General features: G+C 45.6%; 1 protein-coding gene across 1 annotated transcript in view; it reads left to right on the top strand.

The window, feature by feature from the left end:
• Positions 1-14,833, top strand: part of St8sia1 (ST8 alpha-N-acetyl-neuraminide alpha-2,8-sialyltransferase 1) — a 144,414-nt gene that overhangs the window by 59,040 nt on the left and 70,541 nt on the right. The gene's annotated exons all lie outside the window — the stretch shown is intronic.

Below are 14,833 nucleotides of genomic sequence, written 5' to 3'. Positions count from 1 at the left end.
ACCCTGTGGCTAGATTCTTGCTATGAGGTGGAGGAGTGGTGGGCACTGAGAGAAAGAATTCAGTCTGACCACTTCTGAAGCGGTCTAAAGCAATCATTGCTCACTTAATGTTTTCCTGAACATTGCAGTGAAATGATTTTTACTGGCTAGTTTGAAAAAGGGCTCTACGTCAGCTTACCCCAGAGATACCTGCATGTCCATAGTAACCATGACATAGAGTCAGCCTCGATGTCCACCAGCAGAGGAACAGACAAAGAAGATGTGGTTCACATACACAAAGAAAAACTATGCAGTTCTAAAGAAAACTGAAATCATGTCATTTGTTAGGAAATGAACAGAACTGGAGATCATTGTTAAGTGAAATAAAACAAACCCAGACAGTGGATGTTACATGTTTTCTCTCGTGCAGAATTGAAACATGCATGTATGTGTGTGTACGTGTGTGTGTATGTGCCTGTACATGTGTACATATGTGCAGGACATGAAAGTAGAAATGAGAGGGAGGAAGGACTGAAGGACAGGGGTATGGGGAACAGAAGAGGATGATGGGATGTATGTGACATGGACACAGAGGGAAGAAACATTTCAGAGCTGGAGGGGGACAGAGAGGGAAGGAGGGGAAATGGGGCGGGTTGCGTACAAATCAGAGCAAAGTATAATGATCTACATGTATGAAAAGGCCACAATGAAACCTTTTCTTCGTTATGCTAATCAGCACTTAATAAATCAACAACAAAAAAAGAAACATCCTGTATTTTATCAGGTCACCTTAGGTGTGTTAGTATAACTGAATGTTTTGCTGTTTAAAGTAGGGGGAAAAAATCAATGACTAGGGGCCTGGAGAGATGGGGAACACTTGCTGCTCTTGGAGAGGACCTGGCACATGGTGGCTCACAACATCCCTAAGTCCAGTTCCAACGGATCTGACTCCTTTTCTCACCTCTGGGGGCACCAGGCATACATGTAGCACACATACATGCATGCTGGCAAACACTCATACATAAAATAAAATAATAGAAACTAGGAAATATAGCCTGGTAGATGGCTCAGTGGTAAAGAGCATTTGAACTACAAGCGCGATCACCTGAGTTCAAATTGCCAGCGTCTGTGTAAAAGCTGGGCATGTCTGCTTGTGCCTGTCCTCCTGCATGGGGGGAGGGTCGAGAGAGGTGGAGCCCAGGAGCTCACTGGCCAGCCAGCCTAGCCAAATCAGTGAGCTTCTAGTTCGGTGAGAGGCCCGGCCTCAAGACAAGCAGGCAGAAAGTGATAGAAGACACACAAGGTCCTCTGCCCTCCACACGTGTGCTTACAGGAGTGCACACACACACACTCATATGCATGCGCCAATACATGTACAGCATACTATACACACGTGCACACTTGCAGACTCATACACATGCACGCACACACTAGTAAATCAGGCTTTAATTCTGTGCCAATACTCATGGGTTTTTACTCTTCATTGCTTTTGGCTCTGGAGTCTTCCTAATATCAAAGGAAAGTGTGGATTTGAATTTTGTCTCTCTCTCTTACCAACTAAATGCTTTAGATACCCACCCTATCTCTTGTGAGACTCAGTTTTCTTCCCTGTATGATGGGGAGAGAAGTATGGGTCCTGTCTATGCAGAATGGCAGTGTAGACCCATTTATCTCAAGCATGCTGGTGTGCACTGTGACCTCTGATTGCCAGTGCTGATAGCGCTCTGGCTCATGAGACTAGGAGTGTCAGTCAGGGCAGAGATGTGCGGAAATTGCCCTGGGCACTTTAGGTGAAAAGACACCTTGTCAGGGGATCGGGTGCTTGTAACATGAGAAGAAGGGCAAAGCATCAGCCAAGGTGCTACTCCTGGAGCTGAGTTCCAGAACTTGATAGAAGTGCTCTGGGATGGGAATGTTCTAGAACCATTGTCATCCGTGTGGCCACAGTCAACTCCAGAAGAAATGGTGGCCAGAAGATGGGGTTCAGGACTTCCCTTCCGTTAGGTCTTGTTCAGGTACATGCAATGCAAAGATTCATTTCCATCCAAAACATCTGTTGCCTAGGCGTGGGAGACAGGCAGCCTTTCGCTCCCAAGATTCAGCAAGACGGTAATGAGAGAGTGCTATCCAGTGTGAACTGATGTGTAAGACCCTCTGTGAAACTAGTGCCAGCCAGGCATGGTGCACACACCTGTGGTCCTAGCACACAGGAGGTTGAGGCAGGATGGTCCCTCCTCGGATCACATTGATGGTCTCAGCACACCTGGCATGCTTGATCTAAATTAATCTATATCAAAACTCTGTGAGTAGATAGCATCCATGCTGCTCTGCCCATCAGGTGGAGGAGACTCAGTCTCAGGTGCAGGTGAGTTCAAGGCCAGCCAAAGTTACACAGCAAGGCCTAATTTTAAGACAAAACAACAAAGAATAGATACTGATGAGCTAAATGAAGATGAGAAAAGAAACAATTGTCTTTGACAGTTAAAAAAAAGTTAAAAGCATCCAAGAGAGGCTTTTTTGTAGTGGGGGGTTTTCAGTGTGCGGAGTGGCATTTACCTTTCTAGTGGGAAATAGAGCTGAGGGAAAGAGATGATCAAAGGGACGCAAAACAGCCTGCTGCCGCAGCTGACAATCACAGGAGCAGGAGGGAAGGAAGCAGTTCCTTTTTAAAGTGTGTGCAGATGAGTTCTGTGCCCGTCACCATCCCACAGTCATAAAGGAAAAAGGTGGTTCTCTGTAGGGACCAGAGGTCATTACATCACCATGTGTGTGTAATTGTGCAAAATTCTCAGTGAGTAGATTTTTAAGGACACACGTGTGTTCTCCTGTGAGATTCTGAAATGACTAACACTCTGGAGAACCAGTAGCTTCCTGTGGATGCCCCTCCCCCATATTTCTAGTTTGTTACAAGCAAACTAAGTTGCCAGCCAGTAGATGACCTTCATTTATGTTGCTCCTGGGAAGCAGGAAGCAGGTGACCGGGCTCTGCTTGGCTTTGCCAGTGTCAGCAAAGCATGGCTTTCCCCGTGAGCATCGGCCAGCCCTTTACACTGCTGTGATCAGAGTAGCTCAGATTCCGAGGCTGTGTACAGGGTGCAGACAGGAAGCATAGTGGAGTCATAGCAGGAAGTTGTCAGGACAAGCTCTAGCCCCCAAAGACAAGCCCCTAGTAACCTACTTCTTCCAACTAAGTGCTGCCTTCCATCACTCCAGAGCCTTTCAATAATCTACTGAACATTTGACTCTATCACTGGGTTAAAGCATTCATTAGGCCACAGCCCCCATGATCTAACCTTCTCTGGAAGCACCCAACTCGGGGGTGCATTACTAACACCCCACTGCTTCTCAGTCCTATCAACTCAATTGTCAAGATGCAGCATCAGACTGAATTTCAGTAAAGTAATTCCCTGGTATTCCCAGGTCCCTTGCTCTCTAGCCCAGACTGTCCGTGTATCTCTACTGTTACGTCCCCCTAAACACTCCACATGTGTTAGATAGAATTCTTACCCTTATTGTTCCTCTGCCCACCTTTCCTCATCATTTTAGTGTTGCTGCCAAGATACGGCTGAAAAGAAAGGCGCTGTGTTTGTTAAGGGACTTTAACAGGTCCTCTTTAGGGCTGTGTCTGTAGACAAGGACTCTGGAGGGTTCTGTGTCTTGGAGATGTTGCACCAAAGCTCTGTTATCACAGTCTGCCAATTCATATATGGACCTTCCACAGTTTCCTATAGCTTCATTATCAACCTTATTAAATTCTGACATGTACTAGTTTTCTGCATAATTGCATGTGTGCACATTGCTGTTTCCTCAGAGTTCTCTCCTGATTCCAGGACTTGGGGTGAGTAGAGCGATGCTTCCCCCATCGCCCCGAGACCATTGCCATCTGCTCATTTGCCAGCAGGCCCTGTCTAGGTCCCACTCAGGCTGAACCTCAGGAGACCAAGAGCTCATGCAGTTATGTCCGAATGGGTCTCAGAACGCATTTTACTGGAAGTTGAACGTGATTAGGCATGAAGGCTGATTTTGTTTTATTGATTTACTTATTTTGTTGGAACTTTTAATCAGGATTCTTGGATTCGCTTCAAACCTCTCAAGGATGGGAGCTAGGCTAAGGGATTTATGTCTACTGTGAGATGCTTGGATCGTTATACTTGCCGGTTTGGATTAAGAGACTCCTAGTGAGGAGAGCACACTTCTGGGTGTGTCTGTGGGAGCATGGCCCGATAACTCAGGGGGAAGATCCACCCTGAAGATGGTTGGTGCCATCCAGTATGGTGGGGCTCCAGGTGGAACAGAGGAGGAGGAGGAGGAAGCCACTAATGCAGGCATGCTCCCTGTTTTGCTTCCTGGCTGCCGTATCAGCTCAGCTCAGATCTATCACAGACTCCCTACCATGGAAATGCTGACTGTAACTCTTACATATCTGCAGTGTGTGTGTGTGTGTGTGTGTGTGTGTGTGTGTGTGTGTGTGTACAGAGGATAGTATGATGGGTGGGAGCTGGCTTGGTCAGTAAAGGGCTTACTGTGCAAGCATGAGGTCCTGGGTTCAAATCCTCAGTGCCCGTTTAACAAAGTATAGTGGCATAACTTATAATCCAGTGCTGGGGATGCAGAGAGAGGTGGATTACTAGGGCTCAGCGGCCCATCAGACTATCCAGGTTCTAGTGAGAGACCTTGCCTCAGACCAGAAGGTGGCTGACGCCTGAGGTTGTCCTCTGGCTTCCATGAACGTGAACATTCATGCACCTGCACAAATACCACTCCCCACCCACATGCTAACCCACACCCTAGGTTGGGCTATCATTTTCCTTATTAGTTCAGGATCTCCTATCCATCCTCCCAATTCTGTGGTTCTGAGGATTGAACCCAGGACCTAGTGCTACAGTGCCCGAGCCACATCCCCACCCGCAGGACCATCCTTTCTAAGCCTTCATGGTCCGGCAATTGCAGGAATTACATTAAAATAAAATCTATTTTGGATTAAAATACATCCCTTAGGAGAGCATACATTTCTTTGGGCAAGAAAGGAACAGGAATGTTAGAAACCACATTTGCTCTGACACAACCTGAAAAATATCCCTCTTGGTGCAATAAAAATGTGGCTAGCTACCCACGCTCTTCTCATGAAGGACACTCACATGGTGTGGGTCACAAACTAGACCAGTTTCCTCAGAATGACCCCCAAAGCCCCGTGCAGGGAATAAACACACTGCACCCCATGCTAGCACATGCTCCCAGCCCCTCAGTTTAATCACATCTCCCACTGTGCTCTCCTGAGACTGGCCAGGCTTTGTCCTTGGCCTCTGGGAAACCCAGTAGGACATTTCAAAATAGTTTCTGAAACTGGCCTTCTTGAAATGACAGTGTACATTTTCCTCTTCATAGACCTGTGCAGAATGTAATTTTCTCAGCTCCTGGATATTCCTGTGTCTCGTAGCAATTTCTTTTTCCTCCTAGTGAAATCTGTATACTGCTATAAATAGTCGATTACTCTGGTCACTTTCCTGAACACACGCTCTTTCAACTGTAAAGGAGCTCAGGGGGCTGAGTTTACCGAGCACAGAGCTTTGCCGGGCGTCTGTCTCATTTGTTGTTGGGTTCACTTTCTAACCAAATCGGTGCTTACTTATCTCAGGTAATAGGGAAGCAGAGGGAAGGTTGTTCGGGGTGGGTTCTGGCCACAGTGTACCATCAGGCCTTCAGGATTCTTCTGCTCAACGATCCTAGCTGATCCCAAGGAGATACCTAACCTGGTTCCAGGATGCCAGCAGGAGGAAGGAGACTGAAGAGAATTCCTGACACACTAATGCTCTTGTGTCCTTGGTCAGCACTAAGTCACATGTCCCGCTGCAGAGAGCTTGGTAGTTCAGGATTTGGAATCCAGGACAACACGACACGTCTGCCATGCCACACTGTGGCCTGCTTTTGTCACGTTGTCTCAGCCTGCCCCTGAAACATCTCTGCACAGTATTGTTCTTCTTTCCATTTCATGGGTGGAACTAAGAGTGAGAGGTTTCAAATACTAATTCTGGTTTTCAGAGCTGGTGGGCAAAAAGCTGGAAGATGAAACCTAGCTAGTAAGATTTCAGAGGTTTTATAGGGGTCTAGGAAGAGGAAAGTGTTTGCCACAAAGCATGTAGACCTGAGTTCAATTTCTAGAACGATGTAAAAGTTGGACATGAAAGTATGTGCCTATAATCCCAGTACCAGGGAGGAAACATGAGAAGCCTTGGAGTGTGCTGGCACAGCCAGTCTAGCTTAATTGGCAAGCCTTAGGTTCAGAGAAAGACCTTTCAAAGAAAAAAGTAGAGAGTGATTTAAAGAGACTCAGGTTGTCTACATCTGAGCTCTACATGTGCACACACACATGAAGCTATACACATACATGCACACAAAAACCTTATAGCATCGTATCATTTATGTCTTTCTTTTAGAGACATGATCTCCAGTTTATTCCCTGTTAGTCACCATGAAACTGTCTTAAAGATTTTCACTTTTCTTACCTTGGAACAGCTGGGGACTTTTCTGTTGCCACGGTTCAGGAGAAAAACAAGAGTGTAGAGTTGGAGACTATGGAGCTCTGCACAATATAGTGTCTCTCTTTGGCTTTGTGAGCCGCAGTAACCCACAGTGAAGAGAAGCAAGAGCAATTCTAGTGTTTTGGTATTTATAAAAGAGAAATCCAGGTCCCCAGAGGGAATCAGACATTTTCTGCATGTTGCTTCCTTGTAGGAATCTAGACCATTCCTCCATTATCACTGAGCAACTTGGACAATTCACCCTGCTGGTTTTGGTTGAATGCCAATATTGCAGAACATTATGGGTAATACAATGTGAAAAGCCAGGTCCATCCATGGCCTTTTCCTGATATCCTTTGTGATTCTATATAATTTATACTAACTGCATCCAACCTTATTTTATAATTTATAAGATGGAATGAATGACCTCTGGTCTTTAAATGCAATTTTAGTAGTATTTTCAGAAACAAAGTTAAAACACAGTTATGGATATAAAAGAGCTTTGCAATGATTCCTCTGAAGAAGACTATGATATTATACTATTGCTATTTTTTTTTTGTTGTGAGTTTTATTTTGTTTTTAGACAAGTTCTCATGTGGTCTAGGCTGGCTTCCAGCTCACTCTGTAGCCAAAGATGTTCCTGAACTCTGGATCCTCCTGCCTCTGCCTCCTGAATGCTGGGATTACAGGCTTAGACTGCCATACCCAGTTTATCCAGTGCTGTGGATTAAACCCAAGGCGTCATTTATGCAAGGCAGGTATTCCATCAACTGAGCTACATCCCCGGCTCCTATATGTTCTTATCTGTCAAAGCATTTGCGGACTTAAGACTTCCCTGGGAATTTTGGTGATACCAGGAACTGATGAGGAAAAGCTCCCCACTAGCCAAGGGCTAAAATCCATTTCCCAAGACAGTGAAAGAAATGACTCTGTTTAGTGTGGGGCCCAGGGGGTGTGTAGAGTATTTATAAAAACATTTTTTTTTTATAAAAAGATTATATTTGGAGAACAGGGTAAATGGAAAGTACAGTGTCAGGTAAATTACTAATTTCCATTAATTAAGATGGAGTTGTAAGCCGGGTGTTGGTGGCGCACGCCTTTAATCCCAGCACTCGGGAGGCAGAGCCAGGCGGATCGCTGTGAGTTCGAGGCCAGCCTGGGCTACCAAGTGAGCTCCAAGAAAGGCGCAAAGCTACACAGAGAAACCCTGTCTCGGAAAAAAAAAAAAAAAAAAAAAAGATGGAGTTGCAATGGATTGTTGTCTATAATCTCCAAAGTGCTCTGCTACTAAGAAGATGAGACAAGTGGACCATCACAGGACTGCCCAGTATTTACTGTCTTTGTTTTTATTTTTATTTATTTTTAATTTTAATTTTTATATTTGTTTTTCAAGACAGGGTTTCTCTATGTAGTTTTGGTGCCTGTCCTGGATCTCCCTCTGTAGACCAGGCTAGCCTCGAACTCACAGAGATCTGCCTGGCTCTGCCTCCCAAATGCTGGGATTAAAGATGTGTGCCACCACCGCCTGGCTGTTTTTAATTTTAATATTAATTTTTTTAGACATGAGTGCTTTTGCCTGCATGGATGCATGTGCACCACTTGTGTGCCTGGTCCTGTGAAGGCCAGAAGAGGGTTCTGATCCCCTGGAATTGGAGTTATAAGCAGCTGTAAGCCACCATGTTGGTGCTAGGAATCAAACGTGGGACCTCAGCACCATTCCCAGATTATCGCCCTAAGGGAGAAGCACAGCCCACAGTTCTCAATCTTCAGTTGCCCCAGATCACACGTGAGATCCACCATGTCTTTGTCACGGCTCTGGACTCCTGACAGAATCCAGGCTGTTTGTAGAGATTGAGAATGCCATCCCGTAAAGCTTTTAGAGCTTTTCAGACAAGAGAATTAGGTTTTACTCTCTCTTGTCTCTAGCTCTGTGGGACCTGACTATGCAGAGGAATCATTAAGGCATTATCTTGGCAGCTTGTTAGAAAATGGTTGTGTGGCTGTGTGGTGGAGAAGTTTAGGGTGGGAAATGCATTTTGAGGACAAGGTAACATTTTGTAAATTGAAAATGAATAGTTTTTTAAATATAAGATTTTTTTTTTAATTCTCATGAATCTAAACTCAGGGTTTTCAGACTTTTGATTCTTTATTAAGGTAGAAAAAAGTATTGAGGTCAGGTGATTGTAATTAAATCTGAAAATATTTTCCCAGGATACTCTGCTATTGATAAAGCAGTGGCTAACCCACTCTTTCCATAATGGCATTAATTACCATCCAGAAGTTCAGAACCTTTCATGACTTCATCATCTCTTAAAGGGCCCACCCTCTTAATGATATTATATCATAATCAGATTTCAACATGGGTTTAGAAAGGGACGTTCAATCCTCAGCCGAACTGAAGGAAATTTTTTCTTAGATTCAGTTAAAAAAAAAAAATCCATCATTAACTTAGATTAGCATCCTATTTCACATAACAAAGAGTCTTTGCTCAGAATTCTCCAAACACCTCTTACTGATCTTCATGCATGGGGTTTGGCCTCATCTCTGGTCTGTTTTCCAGGTTGCTGCCCTGCCCAGGTTGCGTTTAAAGTACAAGTGAGGGTCCTGCCTGTGTGCACTTCACCTACAGCTGTGGGCTGTCGCCCATTTGTTTCAGGACAAAGACGACTCCCTAACCCCTCCCACATCCTTTGGACCGCATATCTCTGGGTCTCCAGGGTCAGCTTCCACAGGACTCCTGTCTCTAGACTTACTCATTCTGTCTTCAAAAATACCATGTGTGCTTTCCTCTCCAACGATTGCACCACACAGTCCCCTTTCCTGGAAGCCCCTGGCTGCTTTTTCATTAATTTCTATCTTTTAGATTCTGTTTGAATTTCATTTTTTTTTTTTTTTTTGGGTGGGGGATTGCCTCACTGCATGAGGTGATTCTTATTTGATTCAGGACCCTTTCTCCACTTCCCTGGAAAGCTCTTAGAGAAGTTATTCAGTTGGGGGTGCTAGGGACCTGCAGTGTCCCTGTGCATAGCATTGTGCCTAGAATAACAGAGGCTTAATAAATTTTAGAAGGACGAATGAATAAATGAATGAGTTAGATTTCTAGTTTTTTCCTCACAAATAGGTTAACATCCAGCTGACAATAATTTTTTTTCCATTCGAAACACATCTAAACAAACTTGTTATCTAATGAATATCCTTTATGTGTTCAGTGGTCCGTGTTTTGTCCATTAGTTATCTGTTCATGCTTGCCCCCCACCCCCAGCATTCCACATGTCCTCTTTGGCTGCTATGCCAAGGTCTCTTTTGAATTATGAGGCTGCTTGGGTTTTACCACATGTGCTCACTCACTGGGTGCTTCCTGCTACTCCTCTGGTCTGTGCTACTGTGTGGAGACTTGCAGCTCATTGTCAGAGTGGAGGGACCACTCTACCCCGGAAGAAGTGTGTTTGGGGAGTCCCAGCCTGAGCCTTGAGGAAGAGAACGCGGGTATTGTCAGTTGGGTTCCAATGAGCCCCTTTCGTTACTGTGTGCCTTTTCCTGTTGCTATGCTCAACTACCTAGAACAAGCAACATAAGGAGGAAGGGCATGTTATGGATTACAGTTTGAGAATACGAGTCATCATCACCAGGACGGCATGGCGGCCTTGGGGCTGCGGCTGTTTGGCAGGAGCAGAAGGCAGCTGGTTCGCAGGTTGGCGGACAGATAGACGTCAACTACATGTGAGCCTGGCCCAGTCAGTGACTCATTTCTTCTAGTCCCTCCCCAAACAGAGCTCCCAGGAGAACAAAGACCAAAAAAGCACCTGAGCCCGTGGAAGGAAGTGCCTCGCTCTAACACTGTGGCTCCGTGACGCTCCTGTGAGGTCGTACATCATTACAAGGTCTCAGGTGGTGTGAAACAGCCAATCTTGCGGGACACAGTGAGGGAGAAATTGCTTTTTTGTCAGAAGATTCATAACTCCAGTTGGAGTTGCCAGTGCGGCTTGGCTCTGTCCATCTTCCAACCAGACTGACATGGAGGAAGAGCATAGGGCAGAGCACTGAGAACCGGGGCCTGCTCCTCAGTTTCCTGTTGCAGGTTTCAGCCCTAGTACTAAGTCTTGGTGCTCCATCTTAATCCAGTCTTCCTACCGTCAAATGTCCTGGACCAATTTCCCCACAGAACACACGAGTGGGATTCATGTTTTTAAATTAACACACAGCCTGTTTGTTTTTAAGTTGTCTTGGCTCAGCTGGTGGAGGAGAATATCTTTTCATTTCGAAGCACTGTGGAGCCAATATGTTTAGGAAGTAGGCCAGCTGACACAGCTTCTCCAGCTGACACAGCTTCTCCAGCTGACAACGGCTTCTCCAGCTGACACAGCTTCTCCAGCTGATACAGCTTCTCCAGCTGACACAGCTTCTCCAGCTGACACAGCTTCTCCAGCTGACACAGCTTCTCCAGCTGACACAGCTTCTTCTCCAGCTGACACAGCTGCTCCAGCTGACACGGCTTCTCCAGCTGACACAGCTTCTCCAGCTGACACAGCTTCTCCAGCTGACACGGCTTCTCCAGCTGACACGGCTTCTCCAGCTGACACGGCTTCTCCAGCTGACACGGCTGCTCCAGCTGACACAGCTTCTCCAGCTGACACAGCTTCTCCAGCTTATACAGCTTCTCCAGTTGACACAGCTTCTCCAGCTGACACGGCTTCTCCAGCTGACACAGCTTCTTCTCCAGCTGACACAGCTTCTTCTCCAACTGACACAGCTTCTTCTCCAGCTGACACAGCTTCTTCTCCAGCTGACACAGCTGCTCCAGCTGACACAGCTTCTCCAGCTGACACGGCTTCTCCAGCTGACACGGCTTCTCCAGCTGACACAGCTTCTCTGGCTGACACAGCTTCTTCTCCAGCTGACACAGCTTCTCCAGCTGACACAGCTTCTTCTCCAGCTGACAAGGCTTCTCCGGCTGACACAGCTTCTCCAGCTGACACAGCTTCTTCTCCAGCTGACACAGCTTCTCCAGCTGACACAGCTTCTCCAGCTGACACAGCTTCTTCTCCAGCTGACACAGCTTCTCCGGCTGACACAGCTTCTTCTCCAGCTAACACGGCTTCTCCAGCTGACACAGCTTCTCCGGCTGACACAGCTTCTCCAGCCGACACAGCTTCTCAGCAAGCCTTTGTCAGACACAGCCATGATTTCTCAACCCCTAGGAACTTGAATCGCCGAAGATGTTTCAGCTAGATTATAGCTGAGGCTGGGTGTGCAAAGGGTAGAACAATAGCCCTTTGATCTGAACTATTAATGATTTTTCTGGGATTAATAAAAGTCATAAATCTAAGTCATCCCCTAAAGTTACTTTTTCAGATTACGATCTCGTTTTAAGGAGATGGCCCTAAGAGAGGTAAGGAGGCTCTGCAGTTTTCAAAAGTCAGCCAGTCGCAGGTCCAAACTGAAGTCAGTCGCGGTCCTTAACTTCAGAAGGCATCTGACATCTGTATGGCTGACCTTTTGCTTGAAGAAAGGTAGAAGCAAGGGAGGATGGAAAAGACCAAGGTTGTAGTTTATGGAAATAAACGCTGAGTGGGCAAGATTTATAAGGCATGAGCTGCATGAAGCGAGGGCCAGGCAACCTTGGGGTAAAGGCGCCTGCACCACACTAATGGAAGTGGAGGGTCATTGCTGCAGGCCACTGCCCTCTATTTGAGAAGAACATACTTAAGGGAAATAAAAAATTTGTGTCTTGGGTCATACCACATCACAGGACTCTTGTTGTATACAAAGTGCCTCTTCACTTTGCCAGATGGTTGACGGAGAGGTGGAGAACAGTAGGAGGTCTAGAGGGCTAAGGGGTGGGGAAGGCAAGTATAAGACACTGGCTTAGGGGAAAACGACAAAAACAAAATGTTCTCAGAGCAGTGTGAGTCATTGACGTGTTCATAGTTAAGACCGTAATAGTGGACTGGAGAGATGGCTCAGAGGTTAGGAGCACCGACTGCTCTTCCAGAGGTCCTGAGTTCAATTCCCAGCACCCACATGGTGGCTCACAACCATCTGTAATGAGATCTGGCGCCCTCTTCTGTGTATATAATAAATAAATAAATCTTAAAAAGAGATCATATTAGCAAATACTGTTTCATTGTCATTTTAATTTATTACTAAAAATGAATTTATTTATGTGTGTACATGTGCATGTGTGCATGCACATGTGTGTACATCATTTGTGTTCAGGTGTTTTCAGAGGCCAGAAGAGGCCTTCAGATACCCTGGAGCTGGAGTTACAAGTGGTTGTGGGCTGTGAGCTGCTGGGTGCTGGGAGCCAAACTCAGGTCCTCTGGAAGAGCAGCAAGCGCTCTTAGCCCCTGAGCTATTTCGCCAGCCCTTTATTTAATAATTTTAGTAAGTAGAGGTAGTTTCTCAAACTTATTCTCATTTCACAGATGAGGGGAGTGGAGGCTAAGAGAGGAGCGGCTGCTTCCAAGTTACCCGCAGGGCAGCCCACGTCTCCGCTGTCCAACTTAATGTAGAAAGCCGTGGTACTGCGCGTCTAGATGGTGGCTGTAGAGTATTCGTCTATACCCATGAATACATACAGGCTTTATATTTCATATCATCCCGTCTGTCTACGAAGTTTTCTATGATGAAGTCATGCTTGAAAAGTGGTGAGAAACACGCTGTCCAGCCCCAAACCGGACAGTGCTGCTTGTGGGCTTGGCGTCCATCATGTGTATGTACTCAAACCGATGATTCTGCTTCAGAAATCATGCTGTCCATGCGTTCTTTTTCTCACAGAGTTGGCTAAAGGATGTGTGAGCCAAAGGGTCCTGTTAGGCCACTGCCAACCAAACAGCCAAGGAAGGGTTCGCTTTCCTCAAGTTCCGGTTGACAAGAAAAGGGAAATCGGCATCTAAGAGAAATTCAAACACAGAGACACAGCACCCTCCCTCACACCCCATACAGAGAGACTGCCCTCCTTCAGGGGAAAAAGGTGTAAGGAGGACCAAATGCAAGTGAATAGGGCCAAAAAATAGAAAAACAGACATTCTAGTGACTTTCCAACTTTGTTTCCTTTTATTGGTTAAGATTCTCTACCCAGCACCCGTGTAAATACAGCAAGTTGAACGTGTTCTTACAACCTCTACAGAGACTAACGACCCCCTTCCTCCACCTCCAGTCTCTTCCTCCTTTCTTTTTTGGTTTGTAGAGAGAGGGTCTCAAACTATATCCAAGGCTAGCCTGAAATTCACTATGCAGCCCACCATGGCCTCATCCTTCCTGATCCTCCTAAATTAGCCTCCCAAGTTCTAGGATGACTCATGTTCCGCTATGAATGTTCTTAGGTGAACTCCACTAGCACGAGAGCAGAGCATATGGCGCATGTGTGGGAAGACGCCACCATGAAACCCATCCCTCTGTAGGTTATCCTGAAAAACCAGGGAAGAGGAAAAGAGCAGACCAGCATGCCTATTTAGAGGAATACCTCATCTGAAACCTTTTAAATTTTAAATCAGTGTTTTTATTTTAAATCAGAAATGGTAGACAAGTTTATACCCACTACAGAATTTGGTTCCTAAAAATGTAACATTTTAGGTAAAATATTTAGAAAACAAATGAAAATCAAGTAACTGTATGATAAAAAATACACTACAGAATGAGTAAGCTGACTGTATTTTTGTAACTGAGCATGTGTTTGTGTGAATGCATGTGAGTGTGTATGTGTGAGTGTGTGTGTGTGTATGTGTGTGTGTATGTATGTGTCTAGTGTGCGTCCACACGTGTGCGGATGTGGATGTCAGGTGTGTCTCTCTCACACTCTGCCTTATTCCCTTGAGACAGACTCTCTCCCTTGAACCTGGAGTTTTGCGAGGCACTTGTCTTTGCCTCCCATTGTTGAAGCTATCGGCACATACAACCATGCCCAGCCGCTTTTCGATGTTGTTTTTGTTTTATGTGGGTGCTGGAGATTAGATGTTAAGTTCCTGGCTAGGATTTCCTTCTACATCAGTGGTTCTCAACCTGTGGGTCGAGTATCAGACAGCCTGCATATCAGATAATTATATTATGATTCATAACGGTAGCAAAATTACAGTTATGAAGTAGCAATGAAATAATGTTATGGTTGGGGTCATTACCACATGCAGAACTGTATTGAAGGGTCACAGCGTGAGGAAAGTTGAGAACCACTGGTCTAGATGCTGATTCTGGGCTGTGACCCCTAAGTCAGGATTTGACTTAGCCCTCTTGAAATCCAAATTTTTGGCTTTAGCTGTTTATGTGGCTTTGGCTTCCCCCTCTGATTAATACACTGTAAAATGATTATAGGTAATAAAGTCTCTCCCATTATAGTGTAA

The sequence above is a fragment of the Peromyscus maniculatus genome, chromosome 3 (genome assembly GCF_049852395.1).
Source record: "Peromyscus maniculatus bairdii isolate BWxNUB_F1_BW_parent chromosome 3, HU_Pman_BW_mat_3.1, whole genome shotgun sequence".
NCBI classification, from domain to species: domain Eukaryota; kingdom Metazoa; phylum Chordata; class Mammalia; order Rodentia; family Cricetidae; genus Peromyscus; species Peromyscus maniculatus.
Note: the sequence above shows the minus strand (reverse complement) of the source record. Positions and strands in the feature narration are given on the sequence as shown.